The 27,926-nt window shown below is 39.8% G+C and overlaps 1 long non-coding RNA gene and 1 pseudogene across 1 annotated transcript; both read left to right on the top strand.

Annotated features, from left to right (window-relative positions):
• On the top strand, positions 1-27,868 carry LOC131248105 (uncharacterized). Its single transcript, XR_009172142.1, has 2 exons — positions 1-102; positions 27,811-27,868. It is a non-coding gene; the product is annotated as an uncharacterized LOC131248105 (long non-coding RNA).
• Positions 8,973-11,220, top strand: LOC131248103 (heat shock 70 kDa protein 15-like; annotated as a pseudogene).
• Positions 27,869-27,926: the final 58 nt, after the last annotated feature.

Below are 27,926 nucleotides of genomic sequence, written 5' to 3'. Positions count from 1 at the left end.
TATAGATTTATACTGTATTTTTAAGTTTTGTTCGATGTATTTAAGATCATATGCTGTTTGTTATTTCTTTGTCCCAATTTCTTTCAGGGACATGAATACATGGTGTGTTGTATTTTGTTTCAAAATTTATATTAAATTGAATTTCAATATTTTGGTTTCCCTCCACACTTGAAAATTTTAGTGCTTTTGAGTCATTAGTTTTGTCCCACATCGGATTTGACAAAGAAAAACATCTTATATATAAGATAGGCTTTGACACACGCGCGCGCGGGCGCTGAGCCTGTGTCTGGATTGGGCGTGGGCGCGGGTGTAACATCGTGGATTTTTGTTACTTCGGATTTCCAAAAAAAATCCTTGAAATTTTTCATTATAATAACCTATATTGTCACTTACTGACCATTAATACTTGATGTTAGTCTATACGCGAGTGGTACTAATAAAGAACCACACCAATCCTATTAATCTACTGTAGGAAGTCAACAAATTTAGCCGATCACTTAAACACTGAGTTTAGCCACATAATTTGTTCGCATAGGGCATACATCTAGTTGACCTATCACTGACTAATCAAGACAACCGTAACTAAATAAAGATCTACCCTAAAGTCGAGACAAGTAGGGGTCAGATCTTAATTAACAAACAAATCAATCCAGTTACTGATTTAACCAAAAAAAAAAAATAACGGTTTAGGGTTAGTAAGATTAAATCGTCATTTTCACTAATTATAAATAGGGCATATTATGAACGTAGTTAATCTAAACCCTAATACTTGCGCACAAGAAATCTTGATACCTAATTCATTACATAAATGCTTCGATTTTCCGAACAAGCTTTAGACCACTCGTTAGTGGGCCACTAGTTTCAAAACTATAGAATAATTTCCGTCTCGCTGGGTTTAACGCCCATCGCGGGACATCGAGCTAAGATCGCGTCTCGAATCGTTCAACTTGGATTCACAAGTCGAGTGCTTCGGTTGTATGAATATCTTATATGGAAATATATAACTTAAGTGAAATAAGTTCATTTCTTCTTTCTTCACAAAGTTGTAACTTTCGGACCGTCAATTCATAACCAAAGTAGGAGTACCAACTAAACATATTTTCTTAAATATATCCGTATAGCTACGGCCCCGATCGACTATCGGTGACCGTTGAACGGACTTTTGATCATACCCGTCGATCAGCGCATCCAAATGACAGGCCGATCATATCCATACGTAGATCATCATTAAGGCTAACTATCCTAATATGTATATCGACATGTACACCCCATAATGGGCTCTAGAGGTTAGAAACACTCTCCCATAGGGCTACTATAATGAAAACCTAGCCCTCAGGCCATTTGCACCCGAACTGGAGCTATAAATACTCCATTTTCTCCCACCCTCTCCCTTACATAAATTTACTAACCTAGGGGTTTTCTAAGAGAAGAAGCAAAGGAAAGAGAGGGAAGTAGGGAGAGTTAGGATCTAACCAAAGGACGCTGATTTCCTCTTCTCTGGGAGGACTCCGTGTAGCAACTGGGACTTCTTTCGGGTTCCTTAGAACCACAATGAGGTGAGATCCGACCCTCGACCCAAACCCTAGGTTTATTGAAGCTCCTCTTTCCAAATTTCCTTATAGACTACATATGTTGTATAGATTCTGATGCCATCCGCCGAACTCTACCTTTGAAAACGCCAAGAGAGGAAGGCTCACCGCAAAGGTGTGGACTATTAATTTTAGGTTACCTTTTATCGACCCCTGAGGGTCCAGATAATGATCGTGGGCCGTGATCTACTCTTATAAATTTGTTATGCCATTTCATTTTTAAATGATTTACAAATGGTCTATTTCATGTAATCTATTGCAGTCCATATGTTTGACGAAATGCCTAATCATTTTTGTTCCCATTTTTGTTGTTGATTGTACGTTCGATGAAATGCCTAAGTAAAGCTATTACAACAAATGCTACTTACGTGTTAACTGTTATGACTTCATGAATGTGTAATTCCACTAATGCTCATGTGTTCGATGAAATGCCTAAGTTATGTTAGGACACCAAATACTAAGTTGTGTCAGTTGTTAGGATTATATGAATGTGTAACTTCACTAACGGTCATGTGTTTGATGAAATGCCTGTGTGAACCCGACAGAAATAACATGCAAAAGTAACATGGTGATTACTAAGTCGTAGAGACGTATGATTTCTTCCCACCTCTGGAATGTCGACTAACCGCCTGAATTAAGGAATGATTCGGTCCAAGCCGGCTGCATTTGGCTTGTCCGATCGACCCGGGTTGAACTTGGAAGACCGATAGTAGCCAGACTGCATGGCACATTTGTACCAATTTGGTTGAGCCGAAGTACCCCAGGTTAATCAAACTAACTCGAAAGTCGACAAATTGTTTGAAGACCATGGATTGAGTTAACCGTGAAAGGAACCTAGAGTATCCTCTTTACCACTGAGTGAGTCCACTGTGAATCGCAATTAGGAAAGAATCCGTGAGACTCATGAGCCGGGCATGGTGGTGTGGGACACCGTGTCCGAGCTGTCGGCCTACGCTGGGGTGACGAGCATCCCCATAGTGACCATTGAGCAACCAAGGAAACTGTGAATCAGATATTCCTAACCACAATGATATCGCGACCGTCTCACGTGTACGTATGAGTGACGACTCTTATGTAGATTGTGAATGCCCTCCACTCGTCGATGAGCCGTCTAATCCTGTGCGTCTGGACTGTGTCATCCGTATCCATAGTGATCGGTAGGACCGGTTGGTAGGGCTAGTGTTAGCTTCTTATGTCATGCCCAAAACTTAGGGGCCGGGTTCACAAAATTTTCGACCGTCAAATCCGGCGCTGACAGCCTCCGTAGTACCCCATTTTCGGTTCCTGGCACCCGTATACTAGGTTTCGATCCTGGGATGCTATAAGGAGGATTTTCAACGTACATTTATCTCGTAAGAAGTATAACCACAACATAACCAAGAGACAATCATCAAACACCATCACAAAATTCACTATGATAAAAAAACTTTAAGTACAACGCATAAGAGAAATACAATATTGATAATCAAAAGCTCCAGAAGACAGTGCACGACCCAGGCTCAGTGCTACTACGGCGTCCTAGTGTTACCAGCACGTAACGATCGTGCATAAGCTTATAAAAAGCTTAGAATGTGGTGTAAGTGTATGCACAATGTATATGCCAAGAATGCAATATCAGAGTAATGCAGAATCATGTTGGTAAGTCCATGAATGCTATCAGTCGTACCAAGGCTATGCGATGCAAGGCCTACATGGCCAATGTCATATGCGAGATGTAACTCAAGCATACCAATCCACATCTGAATCCACATATCGAAACAACTCATCTCTGAAAAATCACCGGGGTTTAGTACACTCTACATCAGATCGCCGCCTCAACTGGACGTGCAACCATGCAAATGGAAGAGACCTCACTATCCATCCGGCCAATAGTTAGCTAATATCTATTCAACAACGTCGATAGTAGACCCATTTACAAGCTGGTCAAACTCAACCTAACTTTACCCCCTGCCCTCGGGCGGGTAAGGCCACACCCCCTTCAAACCGACTACGACACAATGAGAGACGCGGCCTAATGGTATTCGGCACTCGTGCACTTATGTATCCACTCGGTCTAGACGTTGGAGCATCCTCTTAGTACCATGATGGTGTAGTGACTTTCACCCAGGGACATCTATGGCGCCCCAGTGCTGGAATCAAGAATTTTCGGTATTCGATCCTCCACGAACGCTTGTGGAGGCCACCACCCTGATATCACTAGGGCATACAACAATTGAATCATATAATGCAGGGTACATGAATCACACTATCCAATCATGCATCAGTCCTGCACGTACCACGCGCTCATGTGGGGCAACTCCATCCCTCAGGGAGTCCCATAAACAGTCTACCCAATAACACATGCTATGATCAATCACTCCTCAACCAAGCATACATATGATGCGCATGGGCATGAATCATGAAGTTGTGCTAAGCATGCTCTACGGAGATGATGTGCTCTCCTCATAACAAGGTCGGGCCTAGGTGACCTACTCATGGCAAGAATGGGCCTAAGAACAAAGAGTGGGCTTCCTTGCCCGTTCCATTATGAAGTAAACTGGGCTTGCTAGGGGGGCCAAATAAGCACAAGGTGGGCCTAATGACTAGGACAAATCTACAAGTCATAGAGGAAGCATAAACAATGATGAAGGCCCAACGGTTTGGGTTAGCCCACTAAGCTAGATGGGTAACACTATGGGGCCCCATAGATGAGAATGGGCCTAACAAAGGGCCCTAGGGAGGATTACAATGTGGGCATTTAACCACCATTGCTCTTACAATGTGGACATTTAACCATCATTGCTCCTGAGGCATGACCCATTTAGAACTTATCTTATAATGAGGGCCATAGTCTTTATTCTAGCTAGGAGATGGATGGGCATCATAAACATTATCACATATATCATGGTGGAATCACACATCACAGAATCACTAACCACAGGCCACAGTAAGACCAACTAGATAAACGATCTACAAGATCACCAACCACAGGCCACAGTCCCTGACGGTTTCATGGGATGCTGCATCACATGGTCCGTTCGGATTAGAGGCCCATGACACGTGTGAAAAAATACGCAAGTGCGTATAAGTGACTGTTTGGATGCCAGCGTGTCTTATAGAGTAAGGTCAAATCATTCCCGTTTTCAAAGAAGAAAAAAAGGGTAGATGAAACCCTATCGTTTTAGGAGGAGAAGAGACGAAAGGCAGTAACTGCAGCGAGAGATTGCAGAGACGGAAAGAGATTTGGTGGGTTGGTGCGTTTCTCCCTCTTCCCCTCTTTCTAAAAATCTGACCGTTGAGCCTGTAAGTGACTTACAGGGAAGTGACTTCCCACCCCCATCCCCATCCCCCTGCAGTTTTTTGGTAGATTTGCTTGTAAGTGACTTACGTTGTAAGTTACTTACAGGTGATATTTCTCCCCCAAACACTACCTGTGACTTCCCTGTAAGTAACTTCCCACTTACCCAACTTACAGCCATCCAAACAGGCCCTAAAATTAGTGGACGGAATGGATAAACAAAAAATTCACGGTGGCCCCACGGAGCCCCTGATAGGACCGTCCATGGTCCGTCTTACCCCATCCATGCCAAAAAAAAAAACCCTCTATTTCTCTCTCTCTCTCTCCGTTCCCTAATCCTCTCTCCATCTCTTGCTCCATCTCCCTCTGTCTCATGCTACCTCTCCCTCTCCATCTCCCTCTCCCTCTCCCTGTCTCGTGCTACCTCTCCCTCTCCATCTCCCTCTCCCTCTCCCTCTCGGCCCATCGTCTCCATTGCCATCATCATTGTCTCCAAAGCTGGTGCGGCCAGCAGCTCCCGCCCTTCACATCTTCCCTGACAGGTACTCATTTCTCTCAAATGGAGATTTAGGTTTTTTTTTTTTTTTTTGGTTTATAGATCTACAAATCCGCTGATTATAGAGAAACAATATTGGAATTAGGGGTTTCCTAAAATCTGTAATGGGAAAAGGATTAGGGCTTTTCCAAAAAAATTGTTGGAGAGCTTGTGTTAATTATCTTTATAATGACATGGTAAAAAGTTCTATTTGTAAATAAACCTTGACGGTAGTTTTTTATTTATGTGAATTTGTTTTGTTTTTTGTTTTTCATTTTTTATCCTCATATTAAGGGAGAATTGTATTGCTTGGAAATAGCCATTTTTTCTTACTGCAGTTTGATGATACATCATGAAAATAGGATAATATGTTTAGAAAGTAAATTTTCTTTTCTCATTGGATTCCAGTAATGTTATGTTAAATGCTTTACTTCTTCTGATTGATGCAATAGATTCGTATGAAGTGGTTTTGTGATATTTTTTTTTTCTGCTAATTAATGAGAATTGAATGGTTTTAGTCTTTTTTCCAATTTTTATAATATTTATCTTGATGTATTCTAACCTAAAGAGGGTGATGTGTAGGAACTTTGGTATTTTGGAGAATGATGAACTCATGATGTTGATACTTGAGCTATTCTTATAGATACGGTGCTGTTAATTTTCTTGCACTTGTCAATTGTTCTGACATCCAAAGGTTTATTTGTGGTTTTTGTTTTCTTTTTCATTCAGTGGAGGGAGGTGGGTTTGGTTTTTGCACTGTGGGTTTTAACTTCATTGAATAGTCTGATGTCCAGAGGCTTATTTATAGGACTCCAATTCTATCAATGAGTTTGACTCTGAGAATTGTTTATATTGCTTCCTATCAATTTTTTTCAGCATAAACATCATATTTTCAGGAATTTATGTTTCTTGGATAGTTTGGTTTCCAACTAATTATCTGATTTATTATGGGTTTTATCTTTCATGTATGTACTTATTCATTCCATGATTTAATCTCCAAATGGGTTTAATATGAAAGGGATGGTTTGTAGGAACCTTTTTTTCCATTTTGAGAAAGGGTTATTTTCTTTTGTGGCATTAGCACTCTGCTGAGATCAGCTGTTTTGCTGTCAATTATCCATCTTGTGTTCTCCTAACTACTGACTTAGCAGAATGCTGACCTTTAGGAACACATGATTGTAGGGAAGCTAGTTTTTTGAGAAATGAAGGGTGATCAGAGTGATGGAGAGGAAACTTCCTCCTGTGGGAATGATTGGGAAGTTGTGTCACTGACTGCATCAACATATGTTGCTGCGCCTGGGCCAAAAGGATCCGAGTCGTTCTATGATTACAAGAATCATGAGGTAGTCACCAATGATGAGGAGAAATCCTCTCCTGCAATGTTCATGTCCACTCACTTTGTACATCCACCACAACAGCATGAAAATTTTCCAGTGGAGCCTGATAACAATGAAATTCATAATAGACTTGGAGGAGAAGGTTTGCAGTAATAGCTGTCACAAATGGTTGTACAGGTGCTTAATTAGAGTTCTTGTGCTTAGACAACCTCTACTAGGGGAGCCACTGATTTGGAGTGGCTCAACAAAAGTGCAGAAGAGTGCTCCAAAAAACCATGCATATGGTTTTGTGGGCCCCAAATGATGTCTGAATGACAAAAAATTGGCCCCGTTTGAAAGCCTATTGATATAGCCCTCAAACAATCAAATATCATGGACTCTTTATGTCATTTTTCTTACATGTGTCCAATGTTTTAAGTAGTGGGAGCGTGATGCGTAGCGCTCAGCCCTCTATAGCGTGTAGCGTAAATACATAGCGTGTACCGTAAGCTACACGATATTTCTATTTTTTAATTTAAAAATAGGACAAATATAATTAATAGTGAAAAAAAGGGGGAAAAAATATAAAAAAGCCTAAAAGATGATTCATTTTATCAATTATAAGCATGTTCCAAAAAGTTATTAGTTATCATTTATCAAAAGCCAATCCACATATATAAGCCAAATCAAATAATTATCACATCAACAACTTCCTAAGCAAACCACTTTAATTAATAATGTCTAATTGAAAATACAAGTCACAATTATGAAAAGAAATAAAAATCCCATAGGTTAAAAGTATCAAGTACAATACAAGTGTCACATTCCTCAACATTAGAAACAAAGAAAACGTGAAAAAATAAAATAAAAACTAAAATAGTAAAAAAATACATTGTAGCTTACGCTACGGACGCTACGCGCTACATAGCTATAGCGTACGCTACGACCCCTGTAGCATGTGCTACAGGGGATTTATGCTATTTGGGATGCTACGTAGCGCTACGGCCACGCTACGCTATGTAGCATACGCTACCGCTACGCTATGGGCGCTATTTGAAACACTGCATGTGTCATTGATATCATTTAAATGAAATATGATGGAATTATGTAAGAGTTGTATGATGGAATTTAGATAATTTGTCATTTTTTAAATATTTTGTTAAAATGGATGATCCTAATTAGAATAAACAATGTTTAATATTAAATCAGGGTTTGCTTGGGAAAAAGTATATATGCATGTAATGACTCTTTTATGACTAAATGATGAATGGAATTTTAGTTTACTTCTCCCAACTCATTTTGTTTCTGTTTCATTTTAGTCTACTGACTTGTTTTGTTGCTAGATGACAAGACAACTATGGTTGTACTTCAATCTTGAAATCTGATTCACTAGTCTTAGAATGTATTTACACACAATTTCCAGAACAATGCCTTTTGGAAATCTAAACTCAGCAGACCATAACATAAATGCTTACTATCAAAAGCATAAACGGCCTATGTGATAAATTGTAGAAATTATTATGATAAAAAAAAAAGCAGCATTTTGACCCAACCCAAGCTATTACAAATTAAAGAATAAGAGTATGATTAGAATAAAGCCTCTTTCTTTTTCACCTTTAGAGTGTTTGTCCAAGCAAATGGGTCATGGATTTTTGAACAGTTCAATAAGTTCTGCAAGCTCTGCAACTGGAAACATTTGAATTTAAGAAAAAAGAAAATAAAATTATATCATAGCAACGCTGAAAATGATATAATTAGTAAAAGGTATGAATCTAAAAATTATAATCAGTAAATAATCCGGTAACATTTAGTTAAAGGTATCAATCAAAAAAATCAAATTGATAAAGAATCCGGTGAAAATCAGGTCACATATTATCAATCTCATGTCTCACATAATTGTTTCTTGTGTCCATCAATCTAGACCAACCAATTCATAGGCCACCTCAAGGATGGGTTGCTACACAAGAATTGCAATGACCTGATGATTCTAAGCATTTTAACCATGGGCATTTTTGAACTTTTGCTCTGAAATATTTTTGGGCATCCAAGCATGTATATGAATTTCAAATCATATATGAATGCACTAGTCAACAATTTGTAGTGTTTTCTTCTATTGACTAAATGGTACCTAATGTAATCAATTGCTAGCTAAATTATAATAAATAAATAAATAAAAACAGTATGTAGACCCCTGGTGAGTTTTTTTAGTCTACAGCTGACATCACTTACACCCACACAGGAGAAATATTGTATGATCCTCAAGTGAAATAGCTATGATATGGACTTGGTTGACCTGTTTGGCTTCAATGTGGATAGATGGCTCTTCAGGACAGAGTCATGGAAGAAACAAAGGATAAGAAAAATGCTGTGGAGGCATATGTTTATGACATGAGAAACAAGGTAAAGCAAGCCTTTTATTAGTATATGCTTGGCGGATGGCACACCAGCCTTGTTATATCTGAACTCATGATTCTTGGTTTTTTTTTTTTTTCATTCAGCTCCACTACAAGTATCAGGATTTCGTAACTGATTCCGAGAGGGAGGCATTCTCCGCAAAACTTCAGGAAACGGAGGATTGGTTGTATGAAGATGGTGATGACGAAACCAAGGGTGTTTACATTGCCAAGCTGGAGGAGCTCAAGAAGGTATTGCATTTTTAACTCTCTGTATATTAATTTGAGAAGATCTTTATGTAGATGACACTGACATTCAGCTTGCAGCAAGGTGACCCCATTGAGGAGTGTGACAAGGAGTCCACAGAATGGGGAGCTGTTTTTGATCAGCTTGTCTATTGCATCAATAGCTACAGAGAGGCAGCTATGTCACAAGATCCTAAATTCGATCACATCGACATAGCAGAAAAGTAGAAGGTATTGTACATTCTGTATCTTCCGAGCTGCTGTTTGTTGGTGTGTTAAAAGTTGTACATTCTAATCAGGCAGCCTCACATATCACAAATATTCACAGTCAAATTAAGCCAAATGCAAAGGGAAGGGAATTGTATGCAACTGCATTAGGGAAGGTAACGGTGGTCTTGAATAGGGCATCATCATCTATAGGTCTTATACCAACTAATTGGGTCAACTAGGGAATTCACCCATGTCCTTTTGGGCCTTTCCCCTTGCCCTTTAGAGCCTTCAACTTGAACCAACTTGCTCCTCCTAACCGATGTGTTCCTGGTCTCGGTTGCACATGGTTAAACCATCTCTGTTTACTTTCCCTCATCTTTTTACCTATTGGTGCTACTCCTAAGTTCCATCAAATGATTCATTTCTAATTTTGTCCTTCCTCATCTTGCTACTCATCCATCTCAACATCCTCATTTCGGCTACGCCCATCCTATGAAAATGTGTTTGTTGATTGTCCAACATTTTGTCCCATAAAGCAGGGCTGGTCTTATAGCTATCCTATAAAACTTCCCCTTCAGTTTCATTGGTATGCGGCGATGGCATAAAACTCCAGAGGCACATTTCCAATTCATCCACCCAGCTCTAATTCTGTGAGCAACATCCTTCTCAGTCTCTCCACTCTCCTGAATTATCGACGATGGCCTTGGATAGGTACATTGTTTAAAAGTTCAATCTTGTCTTTGAAATTATTGTTTTGGCTGCTGAGTTCAAGTTCCTTATGTTGTGGGTGACTCTCATTTGGGTAGATTCTAGATGGCTTGACCAACTGCAATTATTTTTTTGAAGTCCTAGTTGGATCCTGGTTTGGAGTCTGTTCATCCTATGTGGTTTCCTGGTGTTTGTGAACAATGTACTGATGAAATTGAGTAAATATAAGATGATAGATAATTGGGGAACTGATGTAACTATATCATCTAAGGTCCTTATCTGATATTGCTTGCATTATTTGGTAGGTTGTACATGAGTGTGGGGAGGCAGAGGCGTGGCTGGGAGAGAAAAAGCAGCAGCAGGATGCTTTGCCCAAGTATGCCAATCCTGTTCTCTTGACAGCTGATGTGAAGCGGAAGGCTGAGGCGCTTGACAGGTATAAACACTAAATGCACCATTTACTCTAGAGACCTCTACTTTTAGGGCAGTGTCTGGATCTGTCTTTCAGTGTGCTGCGCCCTATCATCAATGCGAGAATTTCATGTTGGAAGATCTTGGTCATGACTTGGAGAAGAAAATAGGTTCGGAGAGGTCATTGCTCTTGATTTGGACTTTTGTTTCTCAGATTCTAATCCAAGAAGGGGCAACGGGAAAATATGTTCCTGATATGCTATGTGCCCAATAGGCCCCCAAATTACCGTTTTTTGTCCGCTAGATCAACTTCTTTTTTAATAACAATGCCATATGCTGGAAATCGGAACCTTCTCTTTTACAGTTGTTGCTGGCTCGACTTTTGGATCTGTTGGTAATAGATGGAATGTTAGGGTATGGACGAATGCAAGTTGTCGGGCATAACCAATATCCAGTGGCAACTGACAAGTTTGATTTCCCTGGACTGATCACCTACAACTGGCTGTGTGTTAATTTAACCTACAAACCAATTATGGAAGTGGGACCAACCAATTCATAGGCCGCCTCAAGGATGGGTTGCTGCACAAGAATTGCAATGACCTGATGATTCTAAGCATTTTAACCGTAGGCATTTTTGAACTTTTGCTCTGAAATATTTTTGGGCATCCAAGCATGTATAGGAATTAAATAATTATGAATTTCAAATCATGAATGCACTAGTCAACAATTTGTAGTGTTTTCTTCTATTGACTAAATGGTACCTAATGTAATCAATTCCTAGCTAAATTATAATAAATAAATAAATAAAAACATAGTACGTGCACCCCTGGTGAGTGTTTTTAGTCTACAGCTTACATTACTTACACCCGCACAAGAGAAATATTGTATGATCCTCAAGTGAAATACCTATGATATGGACTTGGTTGACCTGTTTGGCTTCAATGTGGATAGATCATGCCCCTAAAATCTCCCAGATTGGAAGCTATATCAAATCTTTCATCCCTTCTCTTATACTTGAATATGGTCCATTTCTGGATTTGATTCTTATCAATCTATTGTCTGGAGAATGTTAGAATGGTCTTATAAGTTTGATTGGGAAGATGTTTTGAGGAATCTCTAGTCAACAGTGGGGTCCATCTGTTCATGTCTGGATCATACAGGTCCCACTTCTCAAACTTAAAGACTTGAAGATGATACAATTCTTCCCTGAACGAGGGAACATTACACCCCACTTGTATGGAATGGGTATATTTTGATACTACACCCAAGAAAAGGTTGTCTCGTATCTCATGGTCTCAAAAGCAAATGGACTATGCCTCACCCACTTTTCTTGATTGGAAGATTCAAGTTATCCAATCTTTAACAATGTTTGGTGCTGAATATGTAGTTAAGAACTGCTATTTTCTTTTCTTAACCATAAGTTTGATCTATTCTCCATCAGATGGCCAAGGTTCCAAGGATGGCCTACGTTCTATGGATAAGAAGAGAAGCTTGCATTCAATGGTCACACTAGTCACCGTTATAGGGAGTTTTTGCTTGGGCCTATTCATCTATTCTCTGTGGAGAGCAGTCAAGGAAAAAGGTCAGTGGGAGATTCTCAACACGAAAATCAGAAACCAATTTGCTGATATTATTTCTAAGAGAATTCTATTTCTTTTAATTAATGAATTAGGAAACGGGGAAAAAAAGTTGACAATGTCACTGTCGAGTTTCAATGCAACTGGGTCATCTGCAAAAGACTTCCTGGATTCTAGTATCTTTCAAAAGAGGGGAATAAAGGTCTAGATATACCATTTTTTGATGTTAGAAGTATAGCAGCTGCGACATCAAATTTCTCAGATTCAAACAAGCTTGGACATGGGGGTTTTGGGCCAGTATACAAGGTAATCTTGCAATACTCGAAAAACAAATTTCATAGAAATTGAAAATGGTGTAAATGTGTTTATTCTGACAGTTTATTTTTTTTAATGTTCCACTTGCATCTTTCTGCAAAACATATTTGGTTGCAATGAATGAAACTTGCACTTTTTTTAAGGGGAAGCTACCAGGAGGACAAGAAATAGTTGTGAAACGACTTTCTAGGCGTTCCATACAAGGCCTAGAAGAGTTCAAGAATGAAGTTATATTGATTGCAAAACTTCAACACAGGAATCTGGTCAAGCTCTTAGGTTATTGCATACAAGGGGATGAAAAGATACTTCTCTACGAGTACATGCCCAACAAAAGCTTGGACTCCTTTCACAGCCCAAGTCCCTTCTTTGTGTGCTTCTTGTTTTATTAGAAACAAATTATTTAATATTTTATGTTTTATGATGATATTTTCTTTGTATTTTTAGCATTATTGTAATTGATTGAATGAATGATTATAAGAAATTTTTAATGTAGTAAATAGCTGCGGATATTGACCGCAACTATTATTAAATTTGGCATATTGCTATGGATCCGGCACAACTTTTAGCTACAAATACTATCCATAGCTTTAAGTACTCTTCGCTACAGAAAATTTTGCTACGAATTAAATCCGTAGCCGTGGAGTTTAGAACTATTGTAAAGCATCTGCAATTACGTAGTCTACGAACTAAAACCGTAGCAATATGTATTTGGCTGCCAGTGCCTACAATACCATGATTCTTATCACCACTAGTGGTACCATACCTAAATTCAAGCAAATTCTAAAATACTATATAAAACACAAGACTAAGTCTAAATCTTATAAATATAGGATCTGTGAAATAGGAAATGAAATATAGACTCATATTCATCACAGAAAGCAGAGATAGAAGAAATAGTTCACTATACATATTGTTCCAAAATTTAGAACACATCAGATTCAACCAAGAATGGACCTAGCATATGTAGAGTGTAATGGGAAATTCTACTATTTATAATATGATTGTGAATAGGATCTCTTTCCTCATGTTTAACAGATAGGAATGTACATGTAATACTATTCATAATATGATTGAGAATAGGACCTCTTGCCTCATGCTTGGCAGATAGAAATGCACATGTAACTATGCAATCTCAAACATGGAGTATGATACAAGTCCTTAAATGAACAATAATAATAATTCTAGGCATTCACTCATAGCTGATCAATGAACAGAGAAATGAAATCACAACTTTAGTGTCCCTAAACATTAGGCTCAAACTAGCTTAGAGTTCAATTAAATGAATGAAGCAATGTGGGACATTCCTCACCTTGGGGTATTTTCCCTTATTTGTAATGATCCTATAAAATGAGTGTGATGATCTGGTTTGGACTGATTGAAGGAGAGTATTCTTTACGGCAAAAAGGTTGAGATCGGCACCTGTTTGTCACATTAGAAGATACTAGTGAGCCATGACCGAGTTGACTCGGTTGAGGTCACCAACTAATAACTAGTTGAGCTTGTTTCAAGGGTTTTGTTAGCCATAGGGTTAGATCATGGGTCTATTGGACCCAATGCTTCTCAAGATTACTTGCAACTGGTTGGAGTCAGCTTGACTCAGCTGGAAAAACTGACTGAGTCAGCCTGATAAGGGGTACTGAGTTGACCCAATTGGGAAACATGATCGGGTCAGTCCCCAATTGGGCAAACCTGTAACACTCATGGCTGGGCACAAGCTAAACTGGGCGAACCGTAACCCAGGCTCAGCTGAGTCGGGGTTTTCTTCCCAAAACTGAACCTGAGTCACTGACTCAGTGCTAGCTCCCCAAACCGAGTTCCTTTGGCTAGCAATGAATAACTGGGTGAATCCATTGGAGATTGGATTGTGGTGTTGGTCGTTGTGCATGATAGGCCGATCACAGCCATGGGTTCCGATCTGGATTCTCCATCCAGAAATGTAACTGAGTCACTCAACTCGTGACTGAGTTGGGGTGACAGTGAATACAGTCAGCCAAGCAGACGGATTTCAGCGATAACTGAGGGAGGATTTGCGAGTTTACCTGATCAGGGGCGCGGTACGAGTGCTGGAAGGGAGCTAATACGCTGGAAGTGAGGGATACTCCGCCCGAACCCGGTTCCGGTCCCTGTTTTGAGGCGGAATCGTAGCTAGGAGTTCGTCCCAGCCGTTTCTCCCGAACTAACCCTCACAGCCTCCCCTTTTTCATTCACCCTGCTTCTTCCTTTCTTACAGTTTCTTTCCCACTCACAGCTTCCTCTTTAGAATCAGATGCCTCGAGCCGAGTCGAGTTGCTACACAGCTTGCAACTCGCCCCAGTGGCGTCAAAATCTCAGTCCCTTCCTCTTTCTATTACCTATCCTTTTCTCCTTGGGATTCGCCCTAAAATCGGGCTACTTATAGCCTTTACTGTTTCCGGACGTTTCCACAGCTAATCACGCAGATTAGCGTGGAGAGGATTTGAGTTAGCCGCGGCTGGCTTGCAGTCCGGACATAATTATGCATTCGCTCATGAGCGGGGCCCGAGCAATTCCCCTTGATGGACTTTAAGTGGTGTGGGCCACCCGATGAACGGCTTGGATGAGCGAATGGGCCACATCAGCGGAAGGTGGGTTTCACAGTCAGTTTAAGGAAGATGGGAGATGATAATGGCAATTTTCAATCGGGTGGTTCATCCATAGATCAGGGCCGTTTGGATGGTCCTGATATGGCTCAAAAATGATCGAACAGTGCACGGAGGGCCTTTGGTTAAGACAGCCACTCCACAAAGGAAAAACGCACCGCCACTTGAAAATCTCGTCATAATCTCGTTTGCTAGGGTAACCTCACAGAACCCTAATCAAAATGCTCAGGATGAGTTTGAGAGAAGTTATCAGACCTCTATGAACGGATGAATGCATCTTTCCTTATCAGGAAAGATTCTTTCCGCAATCCGTCGGGTAGGGGGTGTGTTTTTGGAAACCCTAGGGCTGACGAGGTGCTGGATGCGTGCGTGGATCCCGTCCGACGGTTTCCAATGGTTGGATTGGTCAGAGGTGAGGCGGACGTGGTTATTTCATCCTCGTCAGCGACACGTTCGTGTGTTGTTTGCTGGGTTGTTAACCGAGGCGGCGCGGATGGTTTTCAATCGGAAATCCCACCATGGTCGTGGTCGGTGGGACTCTACAATTCAGATGGACGGTGTAGATTTTAATCCTGTATTTAGATGGACGGTGATAGCTTCATCAGATGGGACGGTCCCATTTGAACTAGCGTCGGGCGGGAAAACGGGAGAGATTTCTCCTTTTTTTTTTTTTTTTGCTCGGGTCAACGCCCGATTGACCAGGCTGTGCATCCAGTGCACCGCGGGTGTACACCCTTCCGTGTACACCCGGTATAAAGGTGGGGTCCACAGCGGTATTTTATCAAATCTACACCATCAATTCTACATTGCAACTCCTAATTGGTCATCAGACCGAATTTCTAGTAGATCTGTCCGTCAGATGGGCCATAAATTTAGATTTTGGTCCTTTAATTGTAGATCTCCATTCATTCGATGGTCGGATTGCATTCAATTTGACCATACACGGCTATAATGGTCCTAGGGATTCTAAAGTCTATTTGGATGAGTTTTTGACAGTTGAGTTTAGAGCTAGATGGTCACGATTCCTAAATTTATAGTTAATTCCCAACTCGTGAAATTCTAATGGTCAAATCATTCCACGAGACAAGCTTCTCGATGATCCAGGGTTCTAGGACTAATTACACGGGATTCAATGGCTAATATGGGATTAACTAGCCCATTAGTTACATCAGGGTGGGGATTTCATCTTATCAGACATCAATATGCAATGGATGGTGGGTTCGACGACCTCGTTCCCAAAATTGAGTTCGTACAACTTTGTCAATTTAACAAAGCTTAGTTGATGTGAATTCTTTTGTGATGTAGTAGTTTTTAATGTAAATCAACGATTGGATGACTCAATTCATGGAGAGAGATGGTTCCTAATGATCTGATTTATGTTAAAATGAAGTGAACAATTAAATAAGTCGACTTGTGCATATACTAAGTTAGGTCTTTATGGTAACACCCGAGGACTATAAAGTACGGGGTGTTACAGAAGCATGGGGCTAGGGTGACATCATCCTACCCTAGGTAGGCTAGGGTGATGTCACCATCATGATTAGTTGTAGAGATATTTCTCTACCTGGAGATCTTGAGTCCCACAACGCGCAATCAACGGACGGGATAATGCGCATGTCAGATCTCTTAGTCTAGGTATCGGATTAGTACACGAGACGTGTCGTTGGAACTGCGGCGACGGCGTTGTCGCAATAGCATAGGTTATGGGTTGAGTTGGCTCGGGTTCACAGGACGTAACTCATGGTCGCTCCTAAACGCTATCTGCAGGTCATGGGTTGCCGGAATTCAATGGAGAGGATCGCGGGATCCTAAAGAATGGATTGGTCACCAGGATACAGGCCTGACATCTTATCGATGGGGGAATTGTTGCGCGGGTCATGAACCTAATACCAGATTTTGAGACGCAGCCAAGGAGTGTTTCCGCCACTCCGAGCCCGTAAACCAATTGAGACCAATATAAGATGAGGGTATTTTAGTTTCCCTAACCCACGGGGTGAATCGAAATGACGAAATGCCTAACTATTAAATTAAATTCATTGCATTACACCATTTAGGAGTATGTTCATGTTACGACTTCATATTCTTTAATTGACAAGAATTAAATTGAAATTGATGTTTTCTTAGACATCCTTACATGTATTGATTGGATTGATAACATGCGTAGCTCATTGTTAATGGTACCACTGAGTTGATCACTCATTGCCACTCTGGGACAATGTTTTAAAACACCAATTAGATAATCCCTTAGATGCAGGTACCATTGAGGCAGATGCACTCGAAGACGCATATTTGGACCAGGAGGTGGAATTCTCGTTCTTCTAGCTCTCCGACGGGCTGACTTAGACCACGTGTTATTTGTTTCCTTTCGACAACCTTTATTTAGACAATGCTGATCATTTAGTAACCTGTTACCTATTTACGCGAAACCACTTGGATGCGTGATCATCATATGACAAGTGCTCGAATGCACTTCCTGCCCAAAGGGGCGAGATTAACTCCCGGAACCTCGGGAGTCAAGGACTACTCGACTCATGAAATTTCGGGGTGTTACAGTAAGTGCGGGTGCAAGTGCGAGTGCGAGTGTACTTGCGTGGGTGTGTGTGTGTGTATGGGTACTCATGGGACTTTATTTGCGAGAGTGTACTCGCATCTGTTGGGTTTAAACCCAACGAATCTTACCCTTTCAAAAGGGTGCTTAATGCACCACTTTAGAGTCTATATAAGGGCTTCCGTTCTTGTTTCTGAAGTACAAAAATCATTTTATTCTCCTCTTCTAAAAACTCTCTCTATTATTCTAGTTCTGGTTTAAGAAATTTTACTGAGTTCATTGCTGAGTCAACTCAGCACTTTTGGGTTAAATGCAAGTGGTTCGAGACCGCATACAGTGAGTGCACCACTGGGACCAGGTTATAGTCGTTGTATCCTGGAGGTCGATTGCTCTTGAAACCTGTTGCACTTGGGACGCTGTCTAAGGGGAGCAAATTCGATTTCAAGCCGAGTGACTCACGTCACGCCTCGACTCATTTCAATAAGTCTTCTTTCTCAAATTTTATTTTCTTTTTTAGTTCTCGATTTTCTATATAGTCTATTTAATTCAACATATATTCTAACAATCTTGAAATCGAATTGTTGAATTACATAGACTATGTCTATCGTAACAGTAAATGCTTCTGCTGAGTTAGCCAAAATAGAATCGTTCGCTGGACAATGCTTTAAACGATGGAAACAGAAACTGATGTTCGCACTGATCACCCTTAAAGTTTTATACATTCTGTCTGAATCATTTACTATAGATCCAGCAAATCATACCGAAGTAGCAGATGAAAATAATTGTAAAAATTATATTCTAAACTCTTTGTCCAACGAACTATATAACGTGTATAATTCTTACGAATCTACTAAAGACATATGGACTGCTTTAGAAAAAAAGTACATATTAGAAGATGTAAGCACTAATAAACATGCAATCGCTAATTTCCTTTATTATGAAATGACAGATGATAAATTTGTCACTAATCAGATTCATAATTTTCAAAATCTAGTTCATGAACTGTCGACTAAAGGAATTAAGTTAGATAAAGCATTTTTTCAAGAGCGCTAATAGACAAGTTACCACCCGGCCTCATGGAAAGAATATAAGAATAGAATGAAACATAAAAAGAACGGTGTTTCTTTGAAAACTATTATCGTACACATATGAATAGAGGAGACCAATAGAATCAGGGACCAAAAAGAAAATGAAAATAAGATGGATTCAAAGGCGAATCTCGTGGAATCAAGTCGAAAAAATAATAAGAAAAGGGGCATATGTCATAACTATGACAAACCTGGATTTATGCAAATAAATGTAGGGTTAAAAAGAAGAATGAAAACAATTAATTCAAGAAAAAAGGAAATTGCTACAACTGTGAAAAGCCTGGGCATCACATTAAAACCGGAAGAATTAAGAAAAATAAAGACAAGTTGTAGGCTAATCTTACAGAAACAGGCAATGAGTCTGACATGGTAGTAGTTGTGGTGTCAGAGGTCTTCCTTATAAGCAACTTGGGGTGGGTACTAGACACTGGTGCAACTAGGCACGTGTTCAAGGATCGTAGCATATTTACCTCCTACCAAGTATCAGGAGATGATGAACATGTGTTCAAGGGTAATGCTAGAACATATCCAGTTATAGGAAAAGAAAAAGTACTTCTAAAACTTACTTCTGAAAATACTCTAATGTTGAATAATGTCGTACATATGCCTGATATTAGAAGAAACTTGGTATTTGGTTCGCTCATCAATAGTGTAAGACCCGTATCTTAGTCCGTACCATTCCTTAGGTTCCCGCAGTCCTCCCAATCAAAGTCCAGCAACCTTTGACCTTTATCCGATGTTTGCGCGTGATCCTAAGCCGAGTTCTGTTAACCTGAGTCTACTCAACCCGAGACTTATATCATTATGACCGCGCCGTCGTCGCGGTTCCGACGTCGCATCTCTCGTGTCGAGGCGATACCCGGGCCAGGTGATGTGAGACTGCATTCAGTTCGAGAAAACGCTACGCATTTGCTATCCCAAGAGAATCTCTACAACATGTCCCATCAATCAAGTACACATCCATCACTTCACATGTCAAGTACAAGCAACCATCCTCTCTCTTACACAAGTACTCCAAATTCAACTGTCTCCCTTACACAAGTACATCCATCCCTCTCTCCCATCACCCCTCTCTCTCTCATTCTCTCTCTCCATTTCAAGCAACTTCATGAGAGTTTAACGTCCATGGCTTCCATGGAGAAGCTAGTGTGGCCCACTTTCCTACCTCCCATCTCCACTATCCAAAGATCATCTCGACCGTTGAAATCGTCCCCTTGGAGCTCTAGAGGCTATAATGGAAGAAGGAAGAGGAGATCAAAAGTGGGTGTTTCTATAGGCCTAAATTTTTTGTTTTGATGATGGGCCAAGTGAGGCCTACCAATCGATGGTATGGATCTCACTTTGGACCCTAGATGTGGTCGATGGCCCACCTTGAATCTCATGACCATTCCATGATGGGACCATCCTCCATGGACCCATCATAATGTTGACTTTCTAGTTTGAAAGGGGTCATCTAGACCTTCCATTTTGATGGAGAAGGAATCTCCACCATTGATTTTTGTTTTGGTAGGCCCACATGTATTGGGACCCACTTGATGTATGATTGAATGCATGAAAGGGGAGGGCTCATAGTGGCGGAGCCCTCCATCGCACGTATCTCTCTCTCTCTCTCTTTCTCTCTCTCTTCCCTTGATTGTTGGCCCCATGATATATGTAATGTATCCATGTTGCCCGCTTTCATGAGACCCACTTGATGGACGTGTTGGATCTACACCGTCTAAGCCATGTGGGCCCTACCCTTTGGTGATGGAAAACGCAATTATCAAATTGATCTGAATCAAGTGGGCCACGTCTATGTGGGACCCACCTTGATAAATATTCAAGACCGTTCGTCCAGTGTCCCTAGACGCTGGACGTGGGTTAAGTGAAGCATGAGCAGACAGTGGGGTGTACACGGCACGCGGACGTGCCATGTGAAAAACAAAAATATCGGTTTGATTTAAAAACTTGGGTGGACTGCTCATGCAGGCCCCACCTTGATGTATGGGTCCAATCCATGTCGTCTATCCCGTTCCCCAACTCATTTAAGGCGTTGAGCCGAAAAATGAAGCTAATCTGACTTTCTAGCGGGCCATAGCATAGAGAACAGTATTCTTACCGTTGAAATACACCCTGATGTTTCTATACACCAAAACACATCGAATATTGGGCTTGATGGGTCTTTCTTGAGCCATAGAAACCAATGGCTGGGTCAGATTCCCCTGATGTGAGCCCCACCTAGGAAAAACCACAAAAAAATAATTTTTTTAAATATATATATGCATATAACATGCAGCAGGGCTGCTACCACTGACGTCAGAGGACGCAACAGCGTCCTACTGTTGCGTGGAGCTGGAGGCTGGGACCGTGGGCCCCACCGTGCTGTGTGTGAACATCAACACCGTGCATTTGGTAGGCCCCTTAAGGCAGTGGGCCCCCCAAAAATTGGCAGTATACAAAACTCAGGTGGCCCACATCACTGGAAACAGTAGTGAATTGAACGTCTGCCATTGAAACCCTTTTGGGTCAAAGAGGTTTTGGATCATTATGAAATTTGTTTTTCCTCTGCATCCAAGTCTGTGTGACCTTATTAATAGATTGGATGGAGATAAGCATTATGGTGGGCCCCACGTGGGACCCACTGATGTATGTATACCCACACCGTTAGTCCATTTAGTGGGAACCACCAATGATGTATGTGTTCTATCCACACCGTCCAGGCCCTGGACGATGGGACCCACCATGATGCATGCATTGTATCCTTACCGTCCAACCATTTTCAAGATCGTTTTATGGCATTAGAATGAGATAGATCCAAATCTCAGGTGAACACGTGGGATGGTGGGATCCACCTTTTGTATGTATTGGCCACATGGGAACCCACTTGACATTTATGAAAAGGCCACACCGTCTAGAGGCCTGCCCTGATACGTGTGTTGCGTCCATGCTGCCCAGCACGTGGGTCCCATGTGATGTATGTATTTTATTCACACCGTCCATCATCTGGATGGTGGTACACTACCCTGATATATGCTTTGGATCCACACCGTACATGTGTGGGTATCCACTATGAGGTATGTGTTTTACCCCAGCCGTCCACTATCTGGACGATGGGTGTTTAGCATAATGTATATGCTGTTCTACACTATCCATTGTATGTGTGTCCCACCATGATGTGTGGATTTGATCCACACCGTCCATCAGTGTGGACTCCACCGTGATGCATTTATTATCTACACCATCCATATGGACGGTGGGACCCACCATTGATGTATTGTATTTATTCCTTATCCACACTGTCTACCAGGTAGACCACTGCAGAAAACAGTGGAGGTTTGAAGGTGCGATTGTATAGGCTGATTCCAATTGTCGAGGCCGAGTATCGAGATCGATTCTGTGTGTCGATTTCGATTGTTGAGGCCGATTTCGATTGTCGAGACCGATTTTGATTGCCGAGGCTGATTGTCGAGACTCATATGATGTATACGCGACCCGTAGTTAAGGCCCATTGTGATGTGTATTCGGCCTATGTGATGTATATACGGCTCGTGTTTGAGGCCTAATGTGATGTATATGTGACCCGTATTTGAGGCTCATTGTGATGTGTATTCACCCCATGTTTAAGGCCTAATGTGATGAATATGATGTATGTGATGAGGCCCATTGTGATGCATTTGAGGGGCAGGCGATGGAGTCCATTGTGATATATATTAAGCTCATATGAGAGGCACACCGTGATGCGTATTAAGCTCTTGAGTAAGGCCCATGGTATGGTATATTAGGCCTTTGTGTGAGGCCATGAGTCCACTATATGTTAGGCCTTATGTGGGCCATCCCTCAGGGGCAATGTTGGTTAAACGTCCATATTGTCGAGGCCGATTGTTGATGCCGATTATTGATACCGATTATGAGTATGTGACAGCATAGCATCATGATACATGCCCATACGCATCATCTGCATGTTTGTTATAAGATGTGATTGACCATTGCATATATCATTGGGCAGTTGCCATGAGACTCCCTGATAGGCGGAGATTGTCTCATATAAGCGCACGGTATGCATAGGAGGATGCATGACTGAATTATATGACTCATGCATCTTGCATTGCATGTTGTGAGTATTGTATGCCCTAGCAACATCAGGGTCGTAGCCTCCACAGGCATATCGTGGATGGCCAAATGGGACACCGAAAATGTTTGGTTCTAGCATACAGGCGTCATAGATGTTCGTTGGTGAAAATTCTTAAACCTCCGTGGCTAAGAGATGCCCCAAAGTCGAGACTGAGTGAATATATATGAGCGCGTGAGGGTCATATACCAGTAGGCCGCGTCTCCCACTGTGCCGTGGTCGATTAGGAGGGGGTGTGACCTTACCCGCCTAAGTGAGGGGGGCAATATCTAGGTTGAGTCTGACCAGCTTAAGGAATGGGTCCGCTATCGACGAGCCGGGCCCAATATTGGCAGGCAGATAGTGAGGTCTCTTTGACTTACCCAGGTATGGCTCGGATAGGAGCGGCAAGCTGACGTAGAGTGTAATAGACCCCGGTGATGATCCAAGAGAGGAACCGTACCGATATGTGGACTTATTGAGCATGAGTTACATACTCATTCATTCACTATATATCCACTCGGGCTGGTGGTGGGCAACTATTTGTTACGTGTACCTTTGCAATGGCCAGGATTTCGGTTGAGGCGCGCGACTAACCTGAGATCAGGAGTTTACCACATTGTGTCTGACTATCCAAATTTAGGTATAAGACTGGTTTGGATAGAAGTCCCTTGTGGTGGACCCCGTAGGCTGCAATACTACGTACTATCATCCCGACTTTACACTCCAGCTTGGTCATTTCATTCGCATCACATATTGCATTACATCCGCAGGCATATGGCATTTTGGGTTACTATGTTTCTGCACTTATATGACCTAAACAGACTTAACAGGATTTACATATTACATTGTACCATCAATATCTGATATTTGGCTCTCTATGACTCCTCATTTGCATAGCTGATTTGTATTGCGTACTTTGATATTGTATGATTTATAGACTTGCAGTATTTCCGCTTACTCCGATATCGTATGATTCATGATCTTGCCAGAATTCTGATATTGTATTATTATTGCATTGTATTAAATACTTGGCACTTACCTTGCGCACACACTTATACCATCCTCTAAGCTTTCTATAAGATTATGAATGATATATGCTTACAGGTGGCTTAGGGTTGCAGTAGTGTCAAGCTTGGAGCGTGCAGCCGTCTTTTGGAGCTTTAATTTTTTATATATGTATTTTCCTTTCAACATTGTATTCAAATGTTTATATTAGTGGATATGTAATGATGATGTTGCCTTTGTGATTTGGGCATACTTGTGGTTATGCTTCTTATGAGAAAAAAATGTATGTTGAAAAATTCTCCTTATAGGGTCCCAGGATCAGAATTTAGCGTATAGAAGCTGGGAGCTGAGAATGGGGTACTACGGAGGCTGTCAGCACCGGATTCGGCAATCGAGATTCCTGTGAATCTGACCTCCGGGTTTGGGGTGTGACAAATAGGACTGGTGTCAAGTTAGTATTTGATTCAGATAAGTTCGTAATGACTAAGAATGAAACTTTTGTTGGTAAGGGATACTATGATGGTTTATTCATTATAAATGTAGTGATGTCTTACATGTGCCTGACATTAGAAGAAACTTGGTCTCTAATTCGCTCCTCAATAAGGCTGGTGTCAAGTCAATATTTGATTTAAATAAGCTTGTAATGACTAATAATGAAACTTTTATTGGTAAGGGATACTGTAGCGATGGTTTATTTATTATAAATGTATTCAATGATAATAATAAGAAGACATCCAATTTTATTTATATCGTTGAACTCTTTTATCTATGATATATTAGATTAGGTTATGTGAATGTAGTATCTTTGAAGAAAATGAAAATATTATGTTTATTACCTAATATATCTAATAAAGAATTTGATAAATGTGAAACATGTGTAGAATCAAAATTCATTAGAAAATCTTTTAAATGAATAGAACAATTCTTTATTATATTAGAATTGATACACAGTGATTTAGGTAATTTTAGAAATCAAATGTCTAGAGGTGGAAAAAAATATTACATAACTTTTGTAGATGATTACCCTGGGTTTATTAGAGTATATCTGTTAAGGAATAAAGATGAAGCTTTAAATGTTTTTTCTAAATACAAAATTGAAGTTAAAAATCAGTTAAATATAAAAATTAAAAGACTTAAAACAGATAAATGAGATGAATATGAATCTTCTCAATTTATAGAATTATGTGAAAAAAGTGGAATAGTTCGTGAAACTACAACTCCTTATACACTAGAACAGAATAAAATAACAGAACGTAAGAATAGAACTCTAGAGGAGATGATGAATGCTATGTTAAATAGTTCAAGCTTAAGCTCAAATATGTGGAGAGAAGCAATTCTATCTGCTTGTTATATCCTAAAAAGAATTCTTTCTAAATCTTCTGAACAAACACCTTATAAATTTTGGAAGAACATATTCCTATTTATAAATATATTAAAATGTGGGGGTGTCTTGCTAAAGTAGGATTGCTCGAAACTAAGAAAAGAAAATTAGGCCCTAAAACAACCGACCGTGTATTTATAGGACACGTACAAAATAGTGCAGCCTACAGATTTCTAGTTTTAAAAACTAATAATAATATTTTACTTCCTAATACAATTATAAGAGCTAAGGATGCAGAATTCTTTGAGAACGTATTCCCTATGAAATCTAAATATATAGGAATAAAGGAAGTTAATGAATCAGATATCGCGTCTATTAGTAAAAGTGTTTGCGATCAGGTAATAGAAGAGATGTAACCAAAAAAAAGTACTAGAGCTAGAAGAGAAACTAAAGTAGGAGATGGTTTTTTCACCTTCTTAGTGGAAGATATTCTTATAACTTATACAAAAGCGATTAACTCTCTAGATGCGATATTTTAGAATGAAACAATAAATGATGAGTTGGAATCTATTATATCTAATACCACTTGAAAACTTATATACCTACCACCTGTAAACAAACCAATAGGCTGTAAATCGATGTTTAGAAATAAGCTAAAATCAAATGAAACTATTAATAAGTTTAAGGCTAGGCTGGTAGTAAAAGGCTTTAAACAAAAGGAAGGAATAGATTATTTTGATATATATTCCCCTATAAATAGGATTACAACTATCAGGGTCTTAATAACGATAGCCTCCATATATAAACTGGTGGTACGCCAGATGGACGGATATTAAGATAGATTTTCTAAATGGAGATTTAGAAGAAGAAATATATATGAAGTAACCTAAGGGTTGTAAGCTATCAGGTAAAGAAAATAAAGTATGTAGACTAATTAAATCACTATATGGTCTAAAACAGGTTCCTAAACAATGACATGAAAATTTTGATGGTGTTTTAAAATCAAATGGCTATCATATAAATGATGTAGATAAATGTGTATATAGTAAAATTTCTAAAAATGATTATGTTATTATATACTTTTATGTTGATGACATGCTTATTTTTGAAACTAATATTAAATAAGTTATTGTGACTAAGAAATTCTTGTCATCTAAATTTGACATGAAAGACTTATGAGAGGCTGGTATAATCTTGAATATTGAAGTTACTAGGAAAGATGGTGTTATTGTATTATCACAATTTCATTACGTTGAGAAGTTACTGAGAAAGTTTAACAATTTGACTGTTTACTTGTCAGTATACATTATGATTACAGTGTGACTTTCATGAATAATACAGGTAATTGTATGTCTCAATTGGAGTATTGTAGAATAATTGGTGGCCTCATGTATTTAACAAATTGCACTAGACTAGACATATCTTTTGCAGTGGAAAGGCTAAGAAGATATACACATAACTCTGGAAAAGAGTATTAGAATGCTTTGTCTAGGATTTTGAAATACCTAAAAGGCAGTATGGCCTATGGTTTACATTATAATGATTTTTCTGCTGTATTAGAAGGATATAATGATGCTAATTGGATCAGTGATTCAAATGAGACAAAATCCGCTAACGGATATATCTTCACTTTGGGTGGAGGAGCAGTCTCTTGGAAGTCTACCAAGCAGACACGTATCACTCGGTCAACTATGAAATCCGAGTTTATTTTCTTAGAAAATGCTGGATCAAAAGCCGAGTGACTTAGAAATCTCTTAGCTGATATACCATTATGGCCAAAGCCTGTATCAGTCGTGTCTATTCATTGTGATTGTCAAGCACCTATAAAAAAAGCAAAGAGTAAAATATATAATGGAAAGAGTAGACATATTAGACTTAGACATAATATAGTAAAACATATGTTGCATGATGGAGTCATATCTATTGACTTTGTGAGGTCAGAAAAAAATCTAACAAATCCTCTAACTAAAGGACTATGTAAAAGATTAGTCAATGATACATCAAAGGGAATATGACTGAGCCTAATATATGAACTGCCAGTGTCGGTAACATAACCTATACAAGTAGAGATCTCATGAGATATGTTCAATGGGTAAACAACAAGACACAAGGTAGACAATTGCACTGAGTTATATGAGTTCCTTCTATGATATACAGTACTAGCAGTAACACAGGAGGATGCATTTTTTAGAACTCTTAATAGATCCATAACCATATATTTGGGGTGTATACAGTTGCTGCATACACTTGATGAAATTCACCTATATGGTGTGGAGGTCGAGGTCGCTTCCTATAAGAATTTAAGCGAATTCTATAGAAGACTCATGAAATTCAGGTAATGGTGTATGGCTAAAACGCATCGAACTGCATAATTACTTGCAGAGGAAGAGTTGTGTGAGTGGCATATACTTACGATTTACATTAAAAAGATTCAAGTTCAAGACTGATTCCTATAGACCTGTCTTGCTTACTCTAATATCGGTTCGAGTCTATGGTGACACCAGCACCATTGCATAACTATTACGCTTTAATCTAAAAGAGTTTTATTTTGAAACATATGGAGGATTATTGTATTTTGTTTCAAAATTTATATTAAATTGAATTTCAAATATTTTGGTTTCCCTCCACACTTGAAAATTTTGGTGCTTTTGAGTTGTGGGTTTTGTCCTATATCGGATT

Source organism: Magnolia sinica, chromosome 6 (genome assembly GCF_029962835.1).
Source record: "Magnolia sinica isolate HGM2019 chromosome 6, MsV1, whole genome shotgun sequence".
NCBI classification, from domain to species: Eukaryota; Viridiplantae; Streptophyta; class Magnoliopsida; order Magnoliales; family Magnoliaceae; genus Magnolia; species Magnolia sinica.
The sequence above is the reverse complement of the archived record's forward strand: the minus strand, read 5'-3'. Positions and strand labels throughout refer to the sequence as shown.